At 31.9% G+C, this 8163-nt stretch overlaps 1 long non-coding RNA gene across 1 annotated transcript in view; it reads left to right on the top strand.

Annotated features, from left to right (window-relative positions):
- Window positions 1-2325, top strand: part of LOC116083358 — an 18153-nt gene extending 15828 nt beyond the window's left edge. The window contains exon 2 of the long non-coding RNA XR_004115686.1: window positions 2205-2325. This is a non-coding gene — a long non-coding RNA (uncharacterized LOC116083358). The remainder of the gene's footprint in view (window positions 1-2204) is intronic.
- The last annotated feature ends 5838 nt before the right edge of the window (window positions 2326-8163 follow it).

Raw genomic sequence — 8163 nt, 5'->3', positions numbered from 1 at the left:
GATTTAAAAAAAAATCAAACTTACAGACATATAATCAGGTTAAGAAACCAACAAGAAATGTGAAATCACCATGTATATTTTAAAATATATGACAATGAAAAATATTACACCAACTCTTCCCAGCCTCCCTAAATTGATAGCCTCCCTTTTTTCACTAATATTCTTGCATAGTTATGTATGTATATAAACGTTCAAATATACAAATAAAAGCTAATGAGTTTGGTTCACTGTGTGTATGTGGTTTCATGGTTGACCAATTTGTATTAAGAGAAAAGTTCATTCCATGAACTGCCTACACTGAAAAACAAGTGAGATCCACTAACTTAACAGAACACCTGAAAGCTCTAGAACCAAAGAAGTAATCACAGAAAAAAGATGGAAAGAAATAATCAAACTCAGAGCTAGAATAAAAGTAGGAACAAAGAGAACAGTAGCAGAATCAATGAAATAAAGAGCTGGTTCTCTGAAAAAAAAAAAACTCAGTAAGGTAGACAAAACCTTATCCAAACCAACTAAAAGATGGAAAGCAATATCATAATTAATATAATAAGAAAAAAGTGAGATATAACAACAGACTCCCATGAAATCTACAGAATCATAAGAACATAGTTTAAAAATCTGTACTGTATTAAATTGGGAAATATAAAAAAAAAATGGGTAATTTTCCTGATAGGTAGTACTTGCCAAAGTTAAACCAAGGTCAGATAAACAATCTAAATAAACCTATAAACCCTAGTGAAACAGAAGCAATCATTAAAAGTCTCCCATCCAAGACATAAATCCTGGACCAAATAGTTTTAGCACAGATTACTACTAGTCTTTTTTTAAAAAAAAGTTAATACCATTACTCTTCAAATTGTTCCACTAAAACATGAACAGAGGAATCATTGCCCAACTCGTTTGATGAAGCCAAAGTTACCCTGATACCCAAACCACATAAAGTTTAAATAAAGAGAATTACAGACTCATTTCCTTTATGAACATGGATGTAAAAATACTCAGTAAAATAGGTGCAAACCAAATCTAAAATTACATAAAAAAATTAGCTACCATAATCAAGTAGGCTTCATCTTAGAGATGCAAGAATTGTTCAACATAGGAAAATATGTCAATATAATCCATCTTATAAACAAACTGAAAGGAAAAACATATAATTAGCTCATTTAATGAAGAAAATCCCATTGAAAATAATCTAACAACAGAGCTCTACACCATACTCCACCATCTGTAATACGTCTTAATCTACATATACATTTTGAAGACAGAAATACAGCAACCTAGCTTTAGCAGGATAAAGTTTCCATATCTCTGAACCCTAGTTAAAGGCTTTAAAATACTTACAACACTTTACAACCCAGAATCACAAAAACATTTCAAAATCAAGATTCTTAAAATATTTTTTGCTTATTTTTGAGATAAGGTGTTCACTGTGTAAAAGCACAGTGCTATGTTTTAATTTACTTCAGTGATCAAAAAATAATTTCAGACTTTATTTTAGAGGCTCATAAAAATTTAAGGTGTATAATTTTTTATCTCTCAGATGCATTGGCAAATAATATAACTAAAGTATCTTACATTTTAGACTAGGATTCTTAAAATACTATTTTTAAAACATATTCAATGATCTGCTAAATAGAATATCGATGTCTGTCAGAGCTTATAACACAGTGATATAAATAATTCATACATAAAAGTGTGTGTGAGCTTGATTAATTACTTACTATGTTCTCTATTTGTTGGTTTATAAAAGCCTATTTTGAAACATGTAGATCCTCACTATTCTAGCATTAATTTGTCTTAGTAGGTTTCAAATCATGCCTCCCTTTGGGAAATGGCTTGGGTTTACTCTGTTACTTCTCAAATGCATGTTATAATTTATTTCCACCATGGTACACTAAGAGGTAAGACCAGATTCAGTGGTGCATTGTCAGAGACTCAGCTATATGGGAGACTAATGCTGGAGGATTGTTTAATTCCTCAATGAGGGAGAGCTTGTAGAACATAGGGTGCTTCTCCAAAGCAGTAAAAATAACAACTAAAGACTAGATTATGAATGATGATTAAGGTTGATTGATTTTTCCGCTTCCTCTTGAATGGGTTTAGTACTTTTCTTACACTTGATTCTTTATTTTGATGATTGATTGCTGTGATATCTTTAGAGTAGATGAGATTCTGAAAAGCAGTTTTTGTTTTAATTCTTTCAGATATTTCATTTTCCTGTAATGCCCTGTACTGCTTTGAGAAACCAGCAAGAATGTCATGACCAGATGTCAGCTGTCAACCCTACAAATAAAAGCCCAAATGAATTACCTTTAAATATAGCCTTCTTTGTAATCTATAATGCTGTATTAGAAAGTAATTGTTGAATATCTTCTGGTTTCTGTATGCTTAAGGGATACATGCAATGAATCAGTAGTACTTCATTCTAAAAGGCCATTAATGAGAAAGTAATTTCATTTCATGTCTGTTAATTTCTTCTAAAGAAGTCCTTCTAACTCAGGACTGCCAGATCTTTACCAGTCAAAATCAACTACAGTTACATGTTCTGTAATATTTCTATTCTTCTGCTATAATTCTAAAGTTGTCACAGCATTGCTCATGTGCTATTGTTTTATCCTTGTGATGGCATTTAAAAGATGAAGTGTAAGCAGGCAATGGTGGCACCTGCCTTTAATCCCAACACTTGGGAGGCAGAAATAGGCAGACTTCTGAGTTCAAGGCCAGCCTGGTCTACAGAGTGAGTTCCAGGACAGCCAGGGCTACACAAGGAAACCCTGTCTCGAAAAAACAAAAAACAAAACAAAACAAAAAACAAACCAGACAAAAAAATAGAAGTGTATTGTCTTTAAAACTGGAAGATTTTGCTGACAATATATCGTGGCAAATATTAAATAAGAAGATAGTCGCAGAAATGCCAAGACTAGCACCTGAGAACAACCTTCCTAAGTAAGGTCATGTCCCCGCCTTTTTGTATTTGGAGCCATGCCGGTAGGTGCCTGCATCTTACTGAATTGGACATTAAATTCCTTACTGCTGATTCTGTCCAAATTCTCTAAATGTCATGGTGGTTTGGATTGATTTACTCAAGATTCAGTGGTTCCCATGTTGGAAAGGAAAGAAGATATGACTGACTTTTCAGGTTATTCGCTGCCAAGGAGAAGAGGTTATCCATTCCTTTCCAGTTTCCACAAGAGATGGTTCAGTTGGCTTCCACCTGTCTCAAGACTTTTTTTTATATCAAAAGGCAATAAAATGTCCAAAGAACCTACCTTTAAAAATGTATATTTCGGCAAAGGTTAAGTATAAAAGACACATAACAGAGGATTAATAACAGATGAATACAGCTTAGTTTTATTAGTTCTTTCCAGTGTTCTATTTTTTATAGCCTATCTTACATATCACGATGAAACCTATTTTCTAAATATATCATTTTATATTTTATCTAAAACACAGCTTTAAAAACTATGGCCCTGCTCCTGTAGAATCTATTTAGCGATTTTTGAAGGCTATAGTATACATATAATAATAGATGAAGTGAAGATTAACAAACTAACAGATAATTAAAATAAAATTGTAGCTTCAAATCCAATAACAGCAGACAGTCATATTCATTAAGTCCACATCTCTCACTAGGACTCTATAATACGTGTGACTACAGGTTAGCTAAGTACAAAGCTACATAAGATTTCACAGTGACATAACCTCATGGAGTGGCCACCAGGATGTATCCTACATCCACACCTCTAAAGCATCTTCTGCCCCCCACTTCCCTTACCCCAGTCCCTGGGGCCAACACCATCACCTCCCATAACACTCCTGTAGGAGGAAAATTGAGGGTGGTGCAACACCTTAATCCCAGCAGAGGTAACCAGATCTCTGAGAGCTCGAGTTCACCCTGATCTACAAGGGAGTTCCAGGTCAGCCAGGGCTACATAGTGATACAGTGCTTAAAAAACCAAACGAAACTAAAACAAAACAAAACAAAACAAAACAAACAAAAAAAGATTTCACAGTGACAACCTTGCAGAACTGGAAAATATTTTAAAAACTGTAATCTCTCATATCCAAACACAGGGTTATCCTTCTGAGGCTTTCTATTGATTTTATTTGATGCAAGCATTTTATAAACAGTTGATGATTAATGAATATTAAGATGCCTTCAATCATAGGAGAAGGAACAATAGTCAATACTCCATTCATAGTTTTATTTTTGGGCATTCCATGTAAAACTTCAAAAAATAAGATAATATAGTCATATTAAATACATTAAATAATTACCTTATCTTCAAAGAGATAATGTATTTATGTCTTTGTTTTAATTTTTTTACATTTAAACAGCAAGAGGCAAGTTAATAAGGTAGTTTATTATAATTCCATGAAACTAGTTTACATTTTATAAGCTTTATGTGGAGATTCTCTAATCTGATTGGAATGATAAATTTCCCTTTAGCCAACCTTGCTGGCAGAAAAATAATCCTTGGTGCATACAGAAAAAAATAGTAAATAAAAGATAATTATCAGTATTATTATTCTAATAATTTTGTGAGTAAAATGTTTAAACAATAATATACATAGTAACTGTTATTTTAAATACATAAAATTAATGAAACTATCATATTTCAATAAGAGTTTTGACATGACATGTACACAAAATTTAGTAATAACCAAAGTTACAAAGACATTCAAATAACTCCAAGTTAAATAATCGTCCTATGAAAGGTAATAAATTATGCTTTGCAAACATCAAGGAGAATCAGCTTGCTTTCCACTCATGAACATAAATATTTTCAAGTGCTTAATTTCTGTATAAGACTGAGTAGGATGCTAAGGAGATAAAATAATTTTCTGAGGGATAAAATTCCTGAAATCTATGGGAAAATTTCCTGTCAGAAGAAATACAATCTCAAATAAACAAAGGCCCAAATGAGCTAATTAGACATTGGGAGAATCAGAAAAAGAAATAAAATAGAATATAGGCTGGATACAGATTTCAGATGACAAGAAAGCTGGTCCAACTTTGAAGTCAGTGCATTTCAAGATAGGAAGAAGACAGTGCATTATCTGCTGTCCTGAAAAACAAAGGAAGATGACAAGTAGGAAGAAAAGTCACGGAAGAGAGTAGGAGGTTGAAACACATGCTTGAGAAAGGAGGTTCATGAAGGATGGTTGTGTAGACAGACTGGGACAGATTTCACATTCATTTAAATTTGAAGCAGCAGTTGGAAAATTTCTTGTAGAAAATACACAGTTCAAGAACTGACTTTGGCCATCTTATAGAAAAGTAGGTATTGGAGTTGGGCAAAGGAAATGTGAAGTATAGGGCACAGATAATCATGGGCACTGTGTGATAATGCTAATTCAAATAATGGTAGTGTCAATTCAAAATAAATTTCTGGCATAAAAGTTTTGAGATAATAACTTTCTGATGTCATTTGATAGAAGCTAAAGATACTGCAATACTTTTTTATTATTTTAGATGGGAAATTATGCAAATACAAGACTAACAAGAGGTTAAACTTCTGGATAAAATATCTTGAGTTTGTGAGGAAGTAAAATAGAGATATCTATTAGGCATTTTGATGTCTATACAAAGGAAGAAATGTTTAGAAAAATATGCACTCATACTTGAAAGTAATTTATTTATTTTAATTTGGAAAGCATTGGCATATGTTTTTAAAGTCATACCTTTTAAAGTAATACAAATAAATGAGTAGAGATAACAATTAAAATAGTTAATAATTTTGAAGTCTATATCATACTCCCAAATATGCATTGGTGTACAATACACTACAATAGGAAAAGCAACAAAGAAAATAATAAACAATGAATGAACAAACATGTAGTAATTTAGAATACATATCTTAAATATGAATTTATAAGAATTATAAATATGTTTTATTGTGCTTCTGTAAATTAAAAACATTTCTTCTTAAGAAGTATGATTTATTTTGAAATTTTACACCAGGATTAAGCCTGTAATTCATTTAGTAACATGCTTGTGCAGCATACCTGAAAACTTTGGTTCAATTTCCACTTTCCTAAAACAGATATTCTGGCATTTGCCTGTAATTTATGCCCACACAGTAAATAGAGGTAGGAGGACCTGAAGTTCAAGGTTCATTTCAGATGCATAACAAGTTGAAGGCCTTTGAGGGCTACATGATACTGTCATAAAATAAGAAAAAATATTCTAGTAGCATGTATTGTGAGGATGGAGCTGAAAGAATGTAGATTACAGATCGATAGACAGTAAATAATAGATAAACAGGTAGATAAATGATGATGATGATTATGATGTTCATGATGCTGATAGATTGATAGATGATAGTTAATAATTATAGATAAAAAAGAGATAATAGAAATATGCTAGATATATGATAGGTAGATGGATAGATGATAGTTAATGATTGATAAATGATAATAGAAATGTGATAGGTAGATGAGAGATAGATAGATAGATAGATAGATAGATAGATAGATAGATAGACAGACAGATGATATATACCTGATATATAGATGATAGAATATAAGTCAATACATAGATACATAGATAGATAATTAGATAAATAGATAGAATGGCATTGAAGTCGCAATATATTTGAACCTAAGAAATATTGGCAATAAAGTTCCAGAGGAAAGGATGTTTCAATTACCATCTACTGGTTACTCTCTGGTGAAGACTCATGCAAAATATTTGTATTATTCCAGAAGTTGTAGTGGGAACTAGATTCCACCACTGCATAAAACAGAAGGTGTTGGCTTTGAGAATTCCTGTGAGGAACAAGCAATGTGAAGAACCACATGATGTGATGCTCGAATACAGTTTGAACATAAATTATAGAAGTAACTATTTGGGAGTGTAAAATGTAATCTAAGTGAATTGTTTTTTGTGTATTGGTAAAGCTATGTCATCTTTCCATTGCATCATTCCATTTATTTATGGTAATTTAGTATGTGATGGACCTTTACTCTAAGTTATATTTTAATCTATGGAAATATTATGGGAATTATAGAATTAATATTACTGAAAAATGAATTAGGCATCTATGACACACACCCAGACAGATCAGGAGACATTTGCTGTTTTCTTAGCATATATTAATAAAGTTATGAATTATTACTATAATCCTTATTTTCCTATAGTTTTTATCTGTTGAAAATGTTTTCGTAGGACATTTATGTGCAAAATATAGCCTCTGGAGTGAAGTGTATCAAGTGGCTAGATTATGAAGGTAATGATTACTCAATACTCATTACTCAAATTATGCTCTAGGGACAGAATGAAGAGTTCTTTCCTTATCCTGTGAAAACCGAGAAGGAAATACTCTAAAGAACCAGGAAGTGAGTTCTCATCAGTCTTCTTTTGCTTTTATCATGGCATCTCCAGCTTCATGAATTATGAAAATTAAATTTCTGGTATATATATATATCTTCATAACATTAGCCAGAAGAAAGTAACCCAATCTTAGATATAAGAGAAAGTTTCAACATCACTGTTGATGAATAATATCAATTAACAAGATATTTTGGCCTGTATTTCTTGTACTTGAAAGAAATTAATCACTGAATATTGTATAATGGCTATTTTATAAACACAACATGCCCATCAATTCAATATATTCCACATTTCATGAATAACTAAGGTTGTTGAGTACAATGTTTATTTTCAGCAACCAGATCAAATCACAGATACTTTATTCAAAATCCTCTGTTTTGTTATGGAAGATAAATATTTCACTCCACTCAGCATCACTTCTACATCCTCTTAGAGAAAAATACTAAGTCCTACTTGGTAAGAAAAAGTGTCTTTTGCATCCACATGCTGTTCTAGGAGATGAACATCTTTAATTCACAAATTGAACTAGTTTAAAGTTCCTTGTCCAATAAAAAATTCACTTTATAAAAAAATCTTTGATCTATAACTATATGCATCTTCATTATGCAGGTGATATTGCACAATAGACATAGGCTAGAAATATAAACGTTCATTATATGAGATGCAGAATTTGATCTGTTTTAAGCCACAGGTAATTAGGAAGAGAAAAACAAAGATTTTAAAGGTCAAGGAAATTGCCATCTGCTTAACAACCTGACCATCTGTGAATGATAATTCAAGGCCTGTTAAGAGCACAGAAGATTTTAACTGTTACCCAGCGTGATTCT

Source organism: Mastomys coucha, unplaced genomic scaffold (genome assembly GCF_008632895.1).
Source record: "Mastomys coucha isolate ucsf_1 unplaced genomic scaffold, UCSF_Mcou_1 pScaffold8, whole genome shotgun sequence".
In the NCBI taxonomy this organism is placed as follows: domain Eukaryota; kingdom Metazoa; phylum Chordata; class Mammalia; order Rodentia; family Muridae; genus Mastomys; species Mastomys coucha.
Note: the sequence above shows the minus strand (reverse complement) of the source record. Positions and strands in the feature narration are given on the sequence as shown.